Here is a 19,111-nt window from a genome sequence, read left to right on the forward strand (position 1 = left end):
GTTTGATCTTTTTATTTTCCTCTGTAGACAACTTTTATTTCTCTTCTTGCTGTTCCCTAAAGTGCTTACCCACATTCTCTTCAATAAGCCATGCTAATCAATTCCATTAAAAATATGAACATTTTTTTCTCTAGCAGGATGCCTAACATCAACCTAATCTTGTGTATTTATTTTCTGTGCTTGAAATTGATTTCCTTTAGTCTCATAAAATCTTAGCCAATCCTTAAATCTCACCACAGGTCCCACCTAGTCAATGAAGATACACTCAACCCTACTGAGTTTGTTTGGATTTAAAATACTACATTAGGTCTTAATGATTTTGTGTGTTCTGTATGGTATCACAAATAGATTGTAAGCTCATTGGCTAAGAGACATTTATGTGTATTCATATCTCTCATAGTGCTAAATCCAAAGCTAAGCACATGACAAATATCAAGAGCTTCTACTTGTTTGAGAAGCCACATGTGGATGGAGGAAGGATTCTTGAATCTCTGGGCAGTACCAACACTTGGGCCTTTCCTAACAGAGAATGGTTAGCTGATTATTCAGTGTTGGGAGGTTGCCTGTTCTACTTCCCTTTCCTGTCAGAAATCTTTATATCTTTCTTTTTGTCATTTTCCTTCTTCCATCAAAGATTTCCTTGGCTCTGTATCTATGGAATCTTTATGATTATAAAATGACATGAGGTAAGCATGGAAAGAACTTGTTGCTTATCACTGAATAGGAGATGTTGCTCATCACAAGGTAATGTGATATGGCAAGCCCCTAATCACTGGAATGTTCTGGGTATATTATTAAACACAACAAAAATGGAACAGTTACACCATGCACATATGACTGTACAAATTTATTCTCAGAATTGGTGAAGCAGTGAGCATAAATAGCTGCTTATATTTTGCTCTGTTATATATAAACGTAATAACTAAGTAGAGACTTATTTCCAGTGTTTCAGTTAGTTAACTGATTATCAGATATCTAAGGAAACTTGTCGTTATATAAATATAACAACAAAGTGGAGTAGTGCTTGGTTGAGCTTTTCTTTTTATGCTGTAAAGAGGTAGAAAAAATAAGCAAGAACACTGGATTATTTATTAACAATATCAATGAAAATCTGTATAATAAATGACTATTTTTAAATTTTATTAAATTTTATTGGAGTGACACTGGTTAGTAAAATTATGTAGGTTTCAAGTGTACAATTCTATTATTCATCATCTATATGTTGTATTGTGTTCACTACCCAAAGTCAAGTCTTCTTCCATCACCATATATTTGACCTCTTTTACCCTTTTCTACCCTTTTCCACTCCCCCTTTCCTTTTGGTAACCACCACAATGTTGTCTGTGTCTCTGAGTTTTTGTTTGTCCTGTATGATTGTTGCTTTTAGGTATATATTTCACACTTAGTGATATCATGTGGTTTTCAACTTTTTCTCTCTGGCTTATTTTGCTTAGCATGATATTCTTAAGATCCATCCACATAGTTGCAAATGGTAGTTTTTCATCTTTTTTATGGCTGAGTAGTATTTTATCCAATCATCTATTGAAGGACATTTTGGTTGTTTTCATGTCTTGGCCACCATGAATAATGCTGCAATGAACATAGGGGTACATATATCTTTATGAATTAATGTTTTCAGTGTTTTCAGGTAGATACTCAGGAGAGAGATTGCTAGATCATATGGTGACTCTATTTTTAATTTTTTGAGAAAATTTTGTACTGTTTTCTATAGTGGCTGTACCAATTTACATTCCCACCAGCAGTGTATGAGGGTTTCTTTTTCTCCACAACCTCTCCAACACTTGTTATTACTTATCTTTTTGATAATAGCCTTTTTAACAGGTGTGAGGTGGTATCTCATTGTGGTTTTGATTTGCATTTTCCTAATAGCTAATGAAGTTGAGTGTCTTTTCATATATCTATTGTCCATTTTTATGTATTGTTGGGAGAAGTGTCTGTTCAGGTCCTCTGCCCATTTTTAAATTGGATTATTTGTTTTTTTGTTGTTAAGTTTTATGAGTTCTTTATATATTTTGGATGTTAACCCATTATCAGAGACATTGTTTGCAAATATTTTCTTCTATTCGGTTGGAAAGACTGAAACTATACTGCTATTTGTTACCACACATGAAAATTAATTCACAGTGAAAAAAACCTAAATATAATGACTGAAATAATAAAATACACAGAAGAAAACATAGGTACTAAACTTATGGATCTTGGTCTTAGAGAGAATTTTATGAATTTGACCTCGAAAGCAAGGGAAGTAAAAGAAAAATTAAATGAATGGGACTATATTACACTATAAAGTGCCTGCACAACAAAAGGTACTGTTGATATAAAATTGTTATCCCTTTCAATATCCGTATTATGAATAGATAATTTTCTGTTTTTCTAAACAGCAAATAAGAATTGTGTACACAATTAATTGACAATTAACTGACTCATGGTAGTATTTTCCTAATGAGTAACAGAATATTAAAAAGGTAAGATGATTTATTTTCTGCATTTGTTCTTCAGACAGAGCTGTATGTTTACTTCTATTGCTCATAACAAAAGTTGTCTCCCTGAATTGTGACAGGGCAGAGAGGACTGTCATTTTTCTCTAAGAATATCTATGGTTGTTATTTCCAAGAGAAATTGCCTAAAGGCTCTCTTCTCTAGTTATAAGCTTTCTTGAAGACAAAAATAAAAATAAAAAAATAAAAAAGAGAGAGAAAACAACAACAACAACAACAAACAAAAACAAAAAAAAACAGTCTCTCAGAAGCCATGGGGAATTGTGAGCAAATGAAGCCTTTCCCATGGGCTTTACCATAACTTCCAGTCTCATGCTTCAGCTATGCCCCCTTAGTACCTTTTGACTGATTCTTATTGCCAAATAAAACAGAGTTAGAAATTAATACCAGGAAGATTATTTGGAAATACTTAGTGAGATAAATTTCAGAGTGACCAGTATGCAGTCATATGCTCTCCAAATGCTATTTAAAGTTGATTAAATAAGATAAAGTGAGGCAAAACTGTAAAAGGGAAAAGACTCAGTATGATAGACATATATTATACTGTTTTTGAATGTTTGTTTTTTACAATGGCAAATTTGATAAAGTGAGGTTTACGTGGAGACTTTTTTTTTGTGGTGCACTTACACATGCTTTATAACTGTTAACAGTTAACTTTTTTTTTGTGGTGCACTTACACATGCTTTATAACTGTTAACAGTTAACAGTTAACAGTTAACTAATTAGCTAATCCTTTTTTTGAAGAAATATATTACCTTTCTAATGGCTGACTTCCTTTTTGTAAATGTATTCAAAGAAGCCAGACGAGAGCCTTTAGAAATGAGGATCACAGTTTGTGAGGAACATGTTGGTGCTTACAATTTATTGTTCCAGTAGTTCCCACCTTATCCACGAGGGGTACATTCCAAGACCTCAATGGATGCCTGAATCTGCAGATAGTACCAAATCCTATGGATGCTATGTTTTTTTCCTATACATACATATCTATGATAAAGTTTATTTTATAAATTAGGCACAGTAAGAGGTTAACAACAATAACAGAACAATTATACCAATATACTCTAATAAAAGTTATTTGAATGTGGTCTCTTTCCTTCTCTCAGCAAACACATAAAATTCTTTTTCCTTCTTCACAATTTCACTGATGGAAAATTTGTTCTTTGTAGATCCAGTAACGTCAACATGCATTTTTTTTTTTCTTTATTAATTGAAGAACCTTCACTCTTTCACTTAAAGGAAACACTTTATGGCTTCTCTTTGCATATCTGAATTGGCAGCATGACTACTCTTGCACTTTGGGGCCATTATTAAGTAAAACAAGGGTTACTTAAACACAAGCACTGTGATAATGTGACTGTCAATCTGATAACCGAGATGACTACTAAGTGACTAACAGGCAGAGAGCATATACACCATGGTTATACTGGACAAAGGGATGACTCACATCCCCGGAGGGACAGAGGAAAACTGCAGGAGATTTCATCACACTACTTGGAATGGCATGAAATTTAAAACTTAATGAATTGTTTATTTCTGGAATTTTACATTTAATATTCTCAGACTGCAGTTGACTGGGGATAACAAAAGCTGCAGAGAAGGGGGGGACTACTGTACTTTCTTTGCCTTTCTTAATCTGTCCTTAAGAATTGGACCATCCCAGCTTTGAGAACAAATTAAGTCTCAACTAAGAGTAACAGAGACATCTGTCTCTAAGCCCCCACCTAGCACTGTTGCAGGAACCCCATCTTACTCTCCTGGCTTATGTACTTATGTTTCCATTTACTATTCTCTGAGAGTCTATGTAATTTTTTCTGCGGTTATTGCTTGCACTACCATTCAGAAGCTCCTGTAGGACTGTTGAGTGAATGTCCACCCTTAGAATATTAATTTGACTTATTTTCTCACTAGTACTAACTTTTCCCCTCATCTCCAAACACTACCACAGACTGCTCTACAATTTACAGGGTTGGTAGAGATTTTCTTCATTGATTTCAGCATGCGCGACCAACAATGTGCGATTGTATTTCTCAATGATTACTGCACTTTATCTTCAGCTATAAAGTTCTTTTCACTAAAGTTATAAAGAAGAGGGATAATAATTATAATTATTATTATTTTAAATTTTTTAGGTGAGGCAATCCTTGGTTGACCTTACAGATTGCAAGGACCTTGTCAGTTTACAATCCCTTATCTTTTTTTATTTTTTACACCTACAGCACCTGGTCTTCTTAGATGGTCTCCCATCCAAGTGCTAACCAGGCCCAACCCTGCTTATCTTCTAGAGATCAGACAGGATCAGGCTTATTCAGGGTAGCATGGCCATAGACAGACAGGATCAGGCTTGTTCAGGGTAGCATGGCTGTAGACAGGATAATTAAATTTAAGAATTAAACATTCTTTCCCAAAATGTACCTTTGGCCATCAAAACATAGGCTGTTTGAATATCTCTTCAAGAAAAAAAACAAACAAAAAACAAAAAAAAAACTTTGTTGTACAACTGCCAGTATTGCAGTGAACTGATAGTTACAGCTACAGATAACTTCAGTCTCTATCCCATCCTTTGATACAAGTCCATGCTCTTACCAGCCAGTCCACTCATGACACGAGTACTGGTCCTGGCATATCTGACCAAAACAGGGCTCCACTAAGGGATAGTCTTTGCTCCAGAGCTCCCTGTTGGTTGGCTGATATTTTCTCAGAACTGTATCACTATTAAAAGATCTCTATGCCTAATCCTATAGCTCCGTTTTTCTTTCATAAGTATCAGATTTTCATTGTGATCTCAAGTATTTCTCTATGAGATTCTGCTTCCTCTGACTTTTATCTTTCATAGGCATTACTGCTCAATAAAACTCTTTGTTTCAGAGTCAGCTTCCCAGGGCATCTATGTGATTGACACCTGATTGACAGTATTTTTTTTTTCCAATTAGAGTTGATACTCAATATTAATTTATATAAGTTAGTATTTTTTTTTCCAATTAGAGTTGATACCCAATATTAATTTATATTAGTTTCAGGTGTACAGCATGTGCTTGGACATTCATATAATTTACAAAGCACCCCCATTAGTCTAGTACCCACTTGCCACTATACATAGTTATTATAATTTTATTAACTATATTCCCTATGCTGTACTTTATATCCCCATGACTATTTTGTAGCTACAAATTTGCACTTCTTAATCCCTTCACGTTTTTCATCCAACACCCCCAACCCCCTCCCATCTGGCAACCATCAGTTTGTTCTCTGTATCTATGAGTCTGTTTTGTCTGTCCATTTATTTCATTCTTTAGATTCCTCATATAAGTGAGATCATATGGTATTTGTCTTTCTCTATCTGACTTATTTTACTTAGCATAATACCCTCTAGGTGCATCCATGTTGTCACAAAGGGTAAGACTTTATTTTTTTATGGCCAAGCAATATCCCATTGTATATATTTACCATAATTTCTTTATCCAATTGTCTATTGATGGGCACTTAGGTTGCTTCTGCATCTTGGCTACTGTGAATAGTGCTGCAGTGAATATAAGGGGCCTATATCTTTTCGAATTAGTGTTTTGGATTTCTTCAGATTTATATCCAAAAGTGGAATTGCTGAAGGTAGTTCTATTTTTAATTTTTTGAGGAACTTCTGAATTGTCTTCCATAGTGGCTGTACCAATTTGCAATCCCACCAACATTGTGTGAGGGTTCTCCTTTCTTCATATCCTTAACAATATTTGTTGTTTTTTGATGTATTGATGATAGCCATTCTGACAGGTGTGAGGTTATATCTCAATGTGGTTTTAATTTGCATTTCTCTGATGATTACTGATGTCGAGCATCTTTTCATATGTCTATTGGCCATCTGTATGCCCTCTTTGGAGAAATGCCAACTGACATAGTATTTTAACTGGTTTGTTTAATGCTTTATAAAATATGTCATAGTTCATAATCTATTTTTTCTTTATTCTCTTGATTCTCCAAGTAGCAGAACTTGAGAGGACTTATATCCAGACAGCTTATTTTCCTAAGTCATTCCAAAGAACAATGGAAGGGGTGGGGGCAGTGGGCAGAGTGAAAGAGATAATCCAGGAGTAATTGAGATGATCACTGTGAACTGCTGGGGCTAATTTCCACTAAAGACTTGTTAAGGAGGTTGTTCAAACTCTGCAGAATTTTCTCCTGGTGGAAGGGGAAAAAAGGAGTAATTTTCATTATCCCTATCCCTCATTGGTCAAGGATTGCCTTTTGGGTGTTAACTCCTTTGCACTGCCAGGTTTGCCTGTATATCAGAATGGATGAATGGATTTCTGCTAGTGACTCAATGGGGGATAGCGGATAATCATCCCCTTACCGGAAAGTGGGAGAGTCGAGGGTCATCTGACTCAAGATGTTGCCATTTACACCTCTGTACAGCTAGTGGCTGCAATTATGGCTGCAACGAAAAGGTGGAGTAAGTGAATAAGAGGTGTATGGCAAAGGTGTGCCCAATATACTTTCTCTAGGAGCTTCATTACCAAAAACGTTAGGTTAAATCTCTCCCATATTAGGGGCTTCTGGCAATTTTTCATTTTTCTTTCTTTCTTTCTTTCTTTCTTGCTTTCTTTCTTTCTTTCTTTCTTTCTTTCTTTCTTTCTTTCTTCCTTCCTTCCTTCCTTCCTTCCTTCCTTCCTTCCTTCCTTCCTTCCTTCCTTCTTCCTTCCTTCCTTCCTTCCTTTCTTTCTTTCTTTCTTTCTTTCTTTCTTTCTTTCTTTCTTTCTTTCTTTCTTTTAAAATTAAATTAGTTAATTAAAATTAATTAATTTTAATTTTTGATACCCTGCTAGTTGAGAAACCATTTTTCTACTACTGTATCCTGGAATGTTCTAACCTTAACCAGAGCTTATAGGGCAAGGGTAGTCAAGGAAGGTACAGAAAGCAGCCTTGGGTGTAACTTGCCTTTGACCCTAAAGAGAGTCCTTTACTGGATCAAAGGATGCCTAAAATGGAGAGAAGTCTCCAAGGGCTACTGAGGAAAGGAATGGTCCAGGAAAGAGGGTCATTGGGAGTCCCTGTCCTAGGGAAATTACATTCAAGGTGAGAAGTAGAGTAGATAATACAGGGTGAATCATGGCAGAAAAGCAGTTTAAGGAGGACCTCAGCCTGGGGTTTCCGGAGGAAAGTAGCCAGAGAAGTGAAATCAGAGCAGCACAGAGACACAATGCCATAGGAATAGAACGTCCAAGACGAAGAGGAAAAGATTTCCCTGGAAAGGGGCTTACCTCCTGGCTGGCTCTGCACAGAAGATGTTATTGGACAGTGGGGATCCTCTCCTAGCGCGTCTTCCAGGTTCTTGATGTCTTGAACAAAGAATTGAACAAGACACCAAAATACAGCAGAAAAGAAAAGCTTTATTGGAAGGGAAAGTACAGTTCCAGACATGGAAGCAGGCCTAAGCAAGAGAAGCATGGCTCAAAAGGACAAGTTTTTATCTTTTTCATCTTTAAACATCTATTTATAAAGGAAATTCTAAAATCAATAAAATTATAAAAGATGGCATAATAGAACCCTATGTCCCAAGCTTTAACAACTACCAATATTCTGGTACTCTTATTTCATCAATCCCTTTCCTCACTTTTATCCTGGTGTACTTTAAAGCAAATCCAGGGTAACACATTAATTTTCATTCATGATAACTTCAGTATATATCTCTATTAGATAAGAAATTTATCTAATAGAGATAAACTTAATCACAATATCATTGTTATACTTAGCTATATAAACTTAATTTAATACCCTGTCCAAGTTCATTTTTACCTGACAGTTTCCAAATGTATTTTATAGTTGGTGTATTTGAATTGAGATCTTAACATTGCATTTGATTGAATGTCTCTTAAGGTTTTAAAAAATTTATTATACATCATATAGTTTTTGAAGTAACTGGGGCATATGTCCTGTGGAATTTCCCACACTCTTCCTTTGGCTAATAATAACTTCATGGTATTGTATAATATTTCTACACACTAGAGTTTTTAACCTAGGGCCCCCAGATCCATAAAATTCAGGAAGTCTATGAACATGAGCTGGAAAAAACCGGCATCTTTCTATGCTCTAACACATAATACAAATTTAGCTTTTCCTTCATGTTGAATATAAGCAACAGACTACAGAAGTATTTGCACTACTATATAGATTTTTACTTCTGTTTGTCATAGATAGAAATTTTATGTTTATATTATATGACAGTTGTTATTGAGACCTTGAAATATCATTTTCCTTTATTACTCAAAATTTTACTGTGTTTCTTAGATATTTCATTAGATTCCAAATAATCACAGTTCTTGTCCACAAATATGGCCTGGACAATTAGGGGGCAAACCTGGGCCTAATAATTATTCAGTGACACAGTGACTTCATGTAGCCTGGATAGACCACATGAGAATTCTTAGCTCTCAGTTTGTGTTACAAAATGTGGTAGCCTTTTATAATACAAAGGGATGCACAGGCTATGACTGCAGATGAAGCAAGTTTAAAGCATCTTACTATTGAGATAAATACAATATTTACTATTTAATATAGCTTATTATGACTACAAACGGATTGTGTGGCGATTAGTCATCAGTTCTAAGTTCTGCGAGTAACAGAGATTCTTTTGTTTTTATTTTTCTACTATCCTTTGAACACTGCCTATATTATGAAACAAATCATTCACATACTGAAAAATTAGTAGCGAAACAATTTCAGGAAGGCTGTTTACGTATGTGAAAGAATTCTTAGAAGTGTTTGTGTCGAAGCGAATTCTTATATATTTCTTTTGACAAGTCTAAATCAATTAAAAATCAGTGCTCCACTCTCTTGGAGATGAAGACAATGAACAGTGAAAAAATATTGTCTTTGCTAGAGATAAGTTTTTTTACTATTTTATTTGAAGTTTTATAAAAGTTCTTAAGTTATCAAGAATCATTTATCAAATTACAGGTGACAAGAAAACATTAGGAATTCATTTTGTTTAAGTCTTTCTTTTCATGTAATTATTAGGTGAGTAACATGGGATGAACTAGGACTACTGCTGATATTTGATAAATGCTACTAATGGTAAACTGTGTGAGTATGACACATTCCCTTGTATACTGTTTAGAAGACCATCCTAGATATTTTAAATGTTACTTAAAAATTAGATTCTTAAGAAGTTATCATTTGTTTATATATTATCAATATTCAAGTACTATAATGTTAATACATTTCTATATGCATTACTGTGAGATTTAGAACTCAAATAATAATTAATAAAATACTTTCCATTTCAATATATGTCAATCGTTAATAAAATAATATTTGGAGGAAATAATTCAATTTGTTTTTGAGGTATTGGACTCCTTCTTCCCACATACTTTTCCAGAAGCATTCATTTAATGTCATGACTTGGATTTGTAGTGATGTAAATCAGAGGTTCTCTAACTTTAACCTGCATCAGAACCACCTCAGGACCTTTATGACTCAGACTGTAGAGCCCCAGAGTTTCTGATTCAATAAGTCTAGAGTTTCATTCAGGAAATGTGCTTTTCTAAGAAGTTCTTAGAGGATGTTGCTGCTGATGACCCAAAAACCACACTATTATAAAATATACAAATATGTTCAATCATCAATTCAACCATTCTGTAACAATTTGAGTACCTAGTATGTGCCAAAGTCTGGAAATAAAAAAGTAGAGAATCTACATTGTCTTACTGGAAGAAATTATTCTGAACGAGAGTCTTTATATAACAAAACATTCTATAATATTTAGCTTTTACCTGCAATATCATGTTTCTACATCAATTTTACATCACTCAATTTTTTGCCTATAGGAAATGAATCATTATTTTACTTATAAAATTAAAAGAATTTGACTTAAAAAATGTAATGCATCTAATATAAAGCCACCTCACTAAATCTGAAAAGCAAGGTAAGCCTACATACCTTATGTTTATATATAGTAGACTGAGATTTAGTTTGCTAAGGGTCTCCTAACAAAATACCACAAACTATATGGCTTAAACAACAAAAATTTATTTCTTATAGTTCTGGAAGCTGAGAGTCCAAGATCAAGGGGCTGGTAGTGTTGGTTTCTGGTGAGACACCCCCTGCCCCCCACCTTCTTGGCTTGCAGAGGGCAGTTTTCAGCTATGTTTTCACCTGGCCTTTTCTCAGTGTTTTAAGCATACCTAGTGTCTTTTTCTTCTTATAAGAACACCGGTCATATTGGATTAGACCCTCATCCTATCAGCCTTATTTTAACTAAATCAGCTATTTGAAGGCCCTGTCACCAAATACAGTCACATGGGAAAGGGGTCATCTACTCCATCTCATAACCTTATTTATCTCTTTAGAGGCCCTTACCAAATATTGTTACATTCTGGAAGTAATTAACCTCAGATGTTTCAAAGGAAGGTTCCTCTATAAAAGAACTACTTAGGGAGGTCTGGGCAAGGTTGGGGAAACAAACATGGTATTTTGAGATACTTAGAGCCTGGTCATTACCTTTCTTAGATCTGAAGGGTCCAAGGAAGGACCTCCCGGTATTGAAGCCCAGTGAGAAATGAAATCACGGAAGACGGGACAGACAATGGGAGCTGTAGATAGTTGCGGGGTAGAAGGGGTGGGGATAGAAAGCTACTGACAGAAACATGGCCCAAAGTAAGGAAATAGAATAAAACATCTCAATTTCCCTTGCCTTCTGCTCTCTTTTCTCCTAATGATGACTTTATTTGTCCAAATCCTATGTTGGGCCAGACAATGAGAGAATTTGAGTAGTCCTCTGGGATTAGCAGAGAAAGAGGAGAATGGATGAGATTTGGGTGAGGGTGGGGGTGGGGAGGGAGGGGGCAAAAATAGGATAACAGCATATAACCAGCACAGAAGAGCAGTGGGGCTGAGATTATAGATAGAACAGCCATTCGGACGTGTATTTTACAGACAAAAATATTTGTACATAAAGCACTGTTGTTGTGAAATAAAGTTTATATTTTGCCTCTGAAATCAAATGATAGAGAAGACTAAGTAACATATGCAAAAAATCACAGAGCCTTAAAGAATAGTAAACAATTATGAGCTAAGTAATTTATAAGTGGAGGCACAAGCAGAGATATCGCTGGGGGTTGAAAATTTATATTTTATCAAAAATCTATTTTGATCAACTGATCAGCTTATTTAATGATTGCCTAATTATTTTTTTTTCCTGTGCTTGTCCTCAATGTCATGGTAATTCCATGGCTGATGTAAGATATTTTTTCAATCTGTGCAGTGGCTATGCCCTACTCAAATCTATTTCTTTGAGAAGGCTTTGACAGGAAAGTCTTGGCAGTATTCCCAGAGTGACAAAGGCTTTCTATCTTTGGAAAGAGTTGTATAATTTCAGAAACTGCTAAGGTAGCTGGATGGGACTTGGATTCAATATAATTGGATAGTATATTTAGGACATTGTGTGAGCATGAAATATATTAAGTGATAGGATAACTGAATCTTGGCAAATGATAGGAAATCACCAAGTATTTATGTACACAAAACAGTAAAAACTATAAATAGTAATATAAAATATTTTTATATCATTTATCAAAATAATTGGAATAATTATAAATAAGAAATCTACCATCTGTATTAACATCTCTGTATAGTTTCTTGGCTTTCCAAAATGTAACATATTATGATTGATGAGAAAATTCATCCTTTAAATAGATTCTAAAACTTCATCTCCTCAGACAAGTATTTCTAAGTTCAATCTATCTGAACATAAAAATTCTGTAACTCATTATTTCCTTAGTGTATCATTTGCACAAAATATACATCACTACTGGAAATAATTAACTAGCTTATTTGCTAGATTTAATTCTGTTTGTTAATTGACTATTTATCATCTGTCTCCCATATATTTGTAGTAATTTTAAGGTTTTATTTTACTAAATTTTAAATAGGATAAGATCTTATATGCTGGGAAGAATCATGCAGTGATTTATCCTGTTGTCTTGAAGTTGTTTTCCATGGATCTGAGCTTTGGCTATCTGCTATCTTTTACTTTGACCAAGTTATTTAACTTCTATAAACCTTAGTTTCTTTATTTGTAAAATGAGAAATAATAACAGTATCTACCTTCAAAAATTATTATGAACTATACATGAAAATTGATTCTTGATTGGTAAGTAATTTGAAATTTTAAATTATTATTTTTGTTATTAGTACATATAGCTCATATTATAGACATTTAAAATATATAAATAATGAATATTTAGTTGTTTATAAGTATAAAATTTCTGGATGTTTATATAATTTAATAGTATCTGTCAAAATGTAATCTACAACATTCTTTTACTATAGAATATGGCATGGTTACATAATTCAGTGTATGATATCCTAAGAATAACAGTAAGTTAAATATTTTAAAGACTATTTCTATTTTTTAATTATTGATGTTTTAAAATAATTTATTATTGATGACTTTTGATGAAGAAGGTTTTAATATTAAGTAGTCTATTTATCAGAACACATAATAATTTGGGTTGGATTTTGGAGGAAAAAAATCCCTAAACGTTATGAGTTGTTTCTAGTAATATTGTAGGTATCGATTTTAATTCTCTCATTTCTGTGGTGCTAGCAGTAACTACACTTTCCTATTTCAGAGAGACTTCCAGAACTGACAACTGGATCTGAAGAGGGAAAGAATAGTTAACATTTCCCTTCTGTCTTTTAGTTAGCAAATCACTCTGGTTGAACTGAGGCAAAACTCCAGTTAGAATGAGCTTATGGACACTAGGCCAATATTACAATACAAGCTCAGGGCTATTTGTATTAAAAGTTGATAGATAGATTAAGTTCTTCTTTAGGGACTGAAAAGGCAATTCTGTTTATAGTTCAAATGAATAAGATGTAAGAGTTTGCTCCAAACTTTTCAATGTCTTAGAGCCAAAATTCTTCACTTTTTAAATACATTTTTCAATTCACATAATAACAATTACTCAGAACAAATGAACATGAGTTTGTATATGATTGTCTTGAAGGAAAAAAGTTAGAAGGATTAGGAATATAAGAAACATTATTTAGCCTAAAAGAGAGTTCCAGGAAGGACACCTTGGTGGTATACATATCTTCAGACCAAACTATGCTTAAATTTTTCTAAAAAGATTATGGTTCTAATATTTCTTAAAATCCTCCAGAAGAGCGGGCTTAGGCAATGATGGGATAATCAAGATACTTTATACTGTACATTAAAGGAGTTACTGCTTAGTCAGGCCATTTATTAGTTTATTTACATATAGGAGAAAGGACTCGAAGGTGGTTTGTGTTTGGTTGGGGTGAGAAGGTGGAGAGGTGCAGAAATAGACCCATAAACTCTTTTTATAAAGGATTCCACAAACCAAAAGATGCTTCAGTAATGGCGGTTCAGTATTCTGGTTTAAAATGTGACATAGAAAGAGGCACATTCTACTTTTTTTTTTTTTCCTGAGCAACGTAGCATGACACAGACATAATGAAGACTGAAGGAAATTGAGTCTCGTTTTGTTCTCTAGTGAGTTTCTAGCTTTGTAAGCAACAAGAGAAGCTACTTTTATCCTGAAATAATATTTTCATGGAGGGTACAGACAGCAGCAGCAGTCTGAGGGGCCATGTTCGGAATGACTTGGTAGATAGCAATCTTCAGGAAAATGTTGGACTAAGACTAGAAAATTGTTTGTGAGTTTATATATGAGACAAATAACAGGGAGTGGGGGACTGCATGGGGGTGATGAATATTTTTCACAGACAAACGGAATAATAATTTAGTGGTATTTGATGTATTGCTGTTAATAAGATTATTTCATGTTGATAAAGGATGCAAATAATAGCCTATTTCTTAGCTCTATGATCTTAAAAATCTAAACAAAAAATGAACAACAACAAAAAAAGTTGATTAATGAATCTCAAGGCAAAGAATGATATATTCCACATGTGCTTTGTTTTTCTGTTTTTTGATCCATTCTGCAACTCAATGCCTTTTTATTGATGAGTTCAGTCCATTTACATTTAGGGTGATTATTGAAAGATGAGGTCTTCTTATAGCCATTTTATCTTTTGCTTTCTGGTAGCTTGGTGTTTCCATTGCTTCCTTGTCCTCATGTTTCTGTTTTCTTTATTTCGGTTGGCTTTTGTGGGTTTTCCCTCTGTTTCTTCTTGTTTTATGTTATATACTTCAGTTCTGAATCTTTGGTGTGTGGTTACCATTACGAATATGTAAAAGATAGTTAGATATATACAGTTGTCCATTTTCTTCTGTGTGCGCCTTATCTCCTTTCCCCTTTGCAAATTTGGATCTTTAAATCCTCCCCTTTTCAGTCATTGTTATCTCAATTTGTCCCTATGTATGCTGAACTTTCATTACTATCTTGCGATAGCAATTCTCTTATTATTATTTAAGCTTATGATGCCCTGTTCTTAGTAAGGATCGCATTCCTCTGCTTCTATTTGCTTGATAGTCACTTTACTCCTAATTTTTTTTTGTCATTTTGTTTTAGGCGAGCTGACCCCTTTCAGTATTTCCTGTAGCGCAGGCCTCATAGTGGAGAATTCCCTCAATTTTTGTATGCCTGAAAAGGTCTTAATTTCTCCTTCTTTTCTAAAGGAGAGCTTAGCTGGATACATTATTCCTTTCACCTAATAGTTTAAATATTTGATTCCATTCCTTTCTGGCTTGTAAGGTCTGTGCTGAGAAGTCCGAGGATAATCTAATGGGTTTTCCTTTATAAGTTACCGTTTTCTTCTCCCTGTCTGCCCTGAGAATTCTATCTTTGTCATTGATTTTTGATAATTTTAATACAATGTGTCTTGGTGAAGGCCTTTTTGGGCTGAGGTAATTGGGTGTTCTGTTGACTTCTTGAATTCCAAGCTCAGCTCATTCCTTAGATTTGGGAAATTCTTGTTCACTGTTTGTCTAAAAATGCTTTCTAGTCTCTGCTCCTTTTCCTCACCTTTGATAATACCCATTATTCTTATGTTTCCTCTCCAGCTAGTTCTTATATTTCCCTTCATTATTTTTCATTCTTCAGTTTCTCTCTTTTTTGCTTCTGATTTATTTCTAGATTTCAGTCTTCAATTTCACTGATCCTTTTCTTCATTTGGTCGACTCTATTTCCCAAGCTTGCTATTTTATTTTTCAATTCTTGCAGTGTGTTTTTTATCTCCTGTTCTTTTTGAGGGTTTCAACCTCCTTGCTCTGCTCATCTGGTTGTTTTTTCAGTTCTTGAAATTGTTGATATGACTTGTTTCGGAACTCACTGAGTTTTTTCAGAAATATCATCCTGAATTCTCTGTCATTTAAGTTGCATATTTCTATGTTTGTAAGCTTCTTTTCTGGAGATTTTTATCTTTCTTTCTGAGATGCCTTGTCACCTTGGTTGTTCATGGTGTTTAATGGACTATTTCTGTGCCTGGGCATTAATGGAAGTATATTCTGCTATTTTTCCAGAAAGAAGATTTATTATACAAAGGTCTCTCTTTAGCCTACTGCAAAGAAGGCACTTTTCTTTTGGTTTCCAGTAGGTGGCGTCTAAGCCTCTTGGATCCCTGCTTTATATAAAGCCTAAATAATGCTTTTTAAATTTTCTTGTAGATATTTAATCACACTCGCTATTCTCAGTTTCAGTCCTTGTCAGTGTTAGCAACAGTTTTGGTAGCATTTGCTCAGAATCCCTTGGAGCCCCGTGGTGATCAGTCTCGGAGGGTTTAGGGGGAAGGACCCTCTAGGTTGGGGATTGGGGTCTGTGGCTCATCCTTGGTTTTGCAACCGGGGCCAGTAAAAATCAACTGTTGTTTCTCTGTGGTCCAGTCCTGCTTCTCTGCCTTCTGCCCTGATGACTGGGTCTTGCCACTGGCTAGCCAGGGAGCTCACAGCTTTCCCAGACAGAGCTGTTCACGGAAGTCGCTGCACCTTCAACTCTCCCCCTCCTCCTGCAGGGAGCTCTGGAGGCTGCGAGAAGCAGCTTCTTTCTCCCAGTCCACTGCCCGACACCTGGGGTTTTGAGCTGTGGTAGCTCTTATGCACAGATCCCACGCTCAGATGTGCTAGTGCACAGTTTGGATGTTTTTTGTTCAGTTTTAGATGTTCAGCTTATTGTTGTTTCAAGGGGAGAGATCTGAAAATGTCTCTCACTCCACTGTGTTTCCCAGAATCCCCACTGTTTCAGCAGCCGCACAGGGAGCGAGCTTTGCCTCCAGCTCCTCCAGCCCACAGTCTCCTCAAGCAGCTCCACGTTAGGGCTGTGTAAGGGGACTCTCAACATGTGCTTTGTAGTTCAAGAGCTGTTTCTCTTCTACATTGTTTCCAGGTTTAGTTACTTCTAACCTGGAAACAATATTGCATAAGTAATAGAAAGTTTCTTACTTTAAATTTAGAAGTTAGTTTGATCAGCTGAGGTATGGAGAATTAAATGAATAAAGAAAGACTACTATGCTCCCTGTATATTCTGAGACATTAACATTATATTTGGAAACGTTTAGAGAGTAATTCCTCAGATTGCTTAAAGTCAATAGATTTTAGAAGTTTTTACTCAGAAGAAAAGCGTGGAATACCTTTGATAGGTTTGTATAAATGATTTCTCTACTATTGCCCCAATTCTAATGTTTTTTGATGATTTCAAGTAAAAATTTTTCAGTAAAGTAAATTTCAAGTATGTGAGTTATACAATAACTTTTCAGTATATTCCTTGTTCTGCTTAAAATAAAAATGTTAGTTTTAGATATTCAACCAAGAACTTTTTCTGGAACAAAAGACAATGAAATAAGATGGATCATATTTTCTATGGAATTGCTAAAGGACACATACATCTTTAATGATATTATTTTAGAGTGTTGAACTGAATATCGGAGTTAGACTGGTTCTCCAGGCTCTGCAATTTTTCTTCTCACAATCATTCCTTCCATTAACTTGGTTTTAGAACTGGTTTAAACACAGGGAAGAAAGAGTAAAGATCACTTATTCAGTAGATCGTATCATCACCATGGCCACTAATAGAGCTCTCACTTTTTTATTTCTGAAAATGGATTCTGATTTGCTCATGTTATTAGGAAGCATATATTAATTAAATGAACTCATTATTTTTCATGGGTGCAAACATGTCCTTTCAAATCACCTACCTCAATAACACCACTAATGTAGATATCCAAGTAAGAAAGTTTGAAATTTTCCTTCACTTTACCCTTTACTTAATATCCTTCATTTAATTGTTTATCAAGTTCTATTCTTTTCATTTCAAAGTTTGGTCTCATCTGTTCATCCTAATTTTTGTTTTCCTAGTCTAAAATTTTTGTCATTTTTTGTCTGGTTATTTTATATTGCCTCTAATAGTTTTCCATTGCTGTTGAGTTTCCATTTATAATTTATCTTTCAAACCAATCCCAGAGGAGTTGAAGTTAATACGTGCAGTGGCAAAGGGTCTTGACCCAGCTGTCAAAGCCACCAGGATTAATATAGATCTACCTTGTCAGTGTGACTTTGGGTGAGTTGCTTAGCCGTTTGGTGCCTCAGTTCTCTATTCTATAAATGGGGATAGTAATACCTAGCTGTAAGGAATAGGGGATACAATATATGTGAGACACTTAGAAGAAAGCATTCTGTAATGCTGACTATCATAAAACGTGGTTCTGATCTGAACCCTATGATGACTCTCCTTTAACCTGCTTAGTATATATGTACCATGGCATATAAGGACTTTCACAATGATGCCAGGTTACTTTGGAGGCTTGTCTTCATCCCCATAAATATATCCTATCTACTCTAAAGTATATGGTCTTTTGTAGATTCAAACTGTATGTTCCAACTACAGATTTCCACATTTTCTCTTCCTAGAATAATTGGACATTGCTTATTGCCTGGAAAACCCTCATTTGTATTTCAAAGCCACAGTCATATTCACCTCTGTTTGTAGCTTTTTCTGACCCTTGCTTTTTGGAGTGGATATTGTTGGTGTGTTGCCCATATCCCCTTGGTTCTGCTATATCTTTCCACGTACAATGGCCTAATTTCCAATGGTCACTTTTTTCTAATGGTGGCCTTTAGGCTGTTGAACCCACTTTGCCATCCTGCTACTGAATCTACTTTACAAAATAAGAGTTAGGATGAAGAGATGAAGTATGGAGGTACTTGAGAATTAACATGCCTCTGAAAACAGTCCTTAATTTGTAAGTATTATGTTAATGCTATGCAGTGGGTGGGTGTGTTTTTATGGGATAATCTTGATAGCTTTGTTTTTTCTGAGTTCCCTTCTGTCTCACCCCCCCAAGGCTATGAGTTTAACAATGTGTCCTTTAATAGTTGTTTTCATTCTTGAGAAAACTGCTTGCATTTGAATTCTTGGCTCAGGGTCTGCTCTTAGTGAAGCTGAAAGTAATGCACTCCTTCATATGCTTTTCCATTGAACTTTATACATATTCTCTCTATGTTTCTTAGAAGGTTTTGTTATAGAACATTTACCAGTTTTTATTCATTTTGCTACCTCCTCTGGACTGAGAGATGCTCCAGCAAAGGGCCATATCTCATATATCTTTGTATTTCCATGGTTTTGGGATAAACTTGGCCCATGATGGGCCTTTAATAAATTGTTGGCTACTGAAATGAACAGAGATCA

At 34.9% G+C, this 19,111-nt stretch overlaps 1 pseudogene; it reads right to left on the minus strand.

Moving 5' to 3' along the window:
* Window positions 1-4,726: 4,726 nt before the first annotated feature.
* LOC120618295 (uncharacterized) lies at window positions 4,727-4,846 on the minus strand (annotated as a pseudogene).
* Window positions 4,847-19,111: the final 14,265 nt, after the last annotated feature.

This window comes from Pteropus medius, unplaced genomic scaffold (assembly GCF_902729225.1).
Source record: "Pteropus medius unplaced genomic scaffold, Ma_sr-lr_union100, whole genome shotgun sequence".
NCBI classification, from domain to species: Eukaryota; Metazoa; Chordata; class Mammalia; order Chiroptera; family Pteropodidae; genus Pteropus; species Pteropus medius.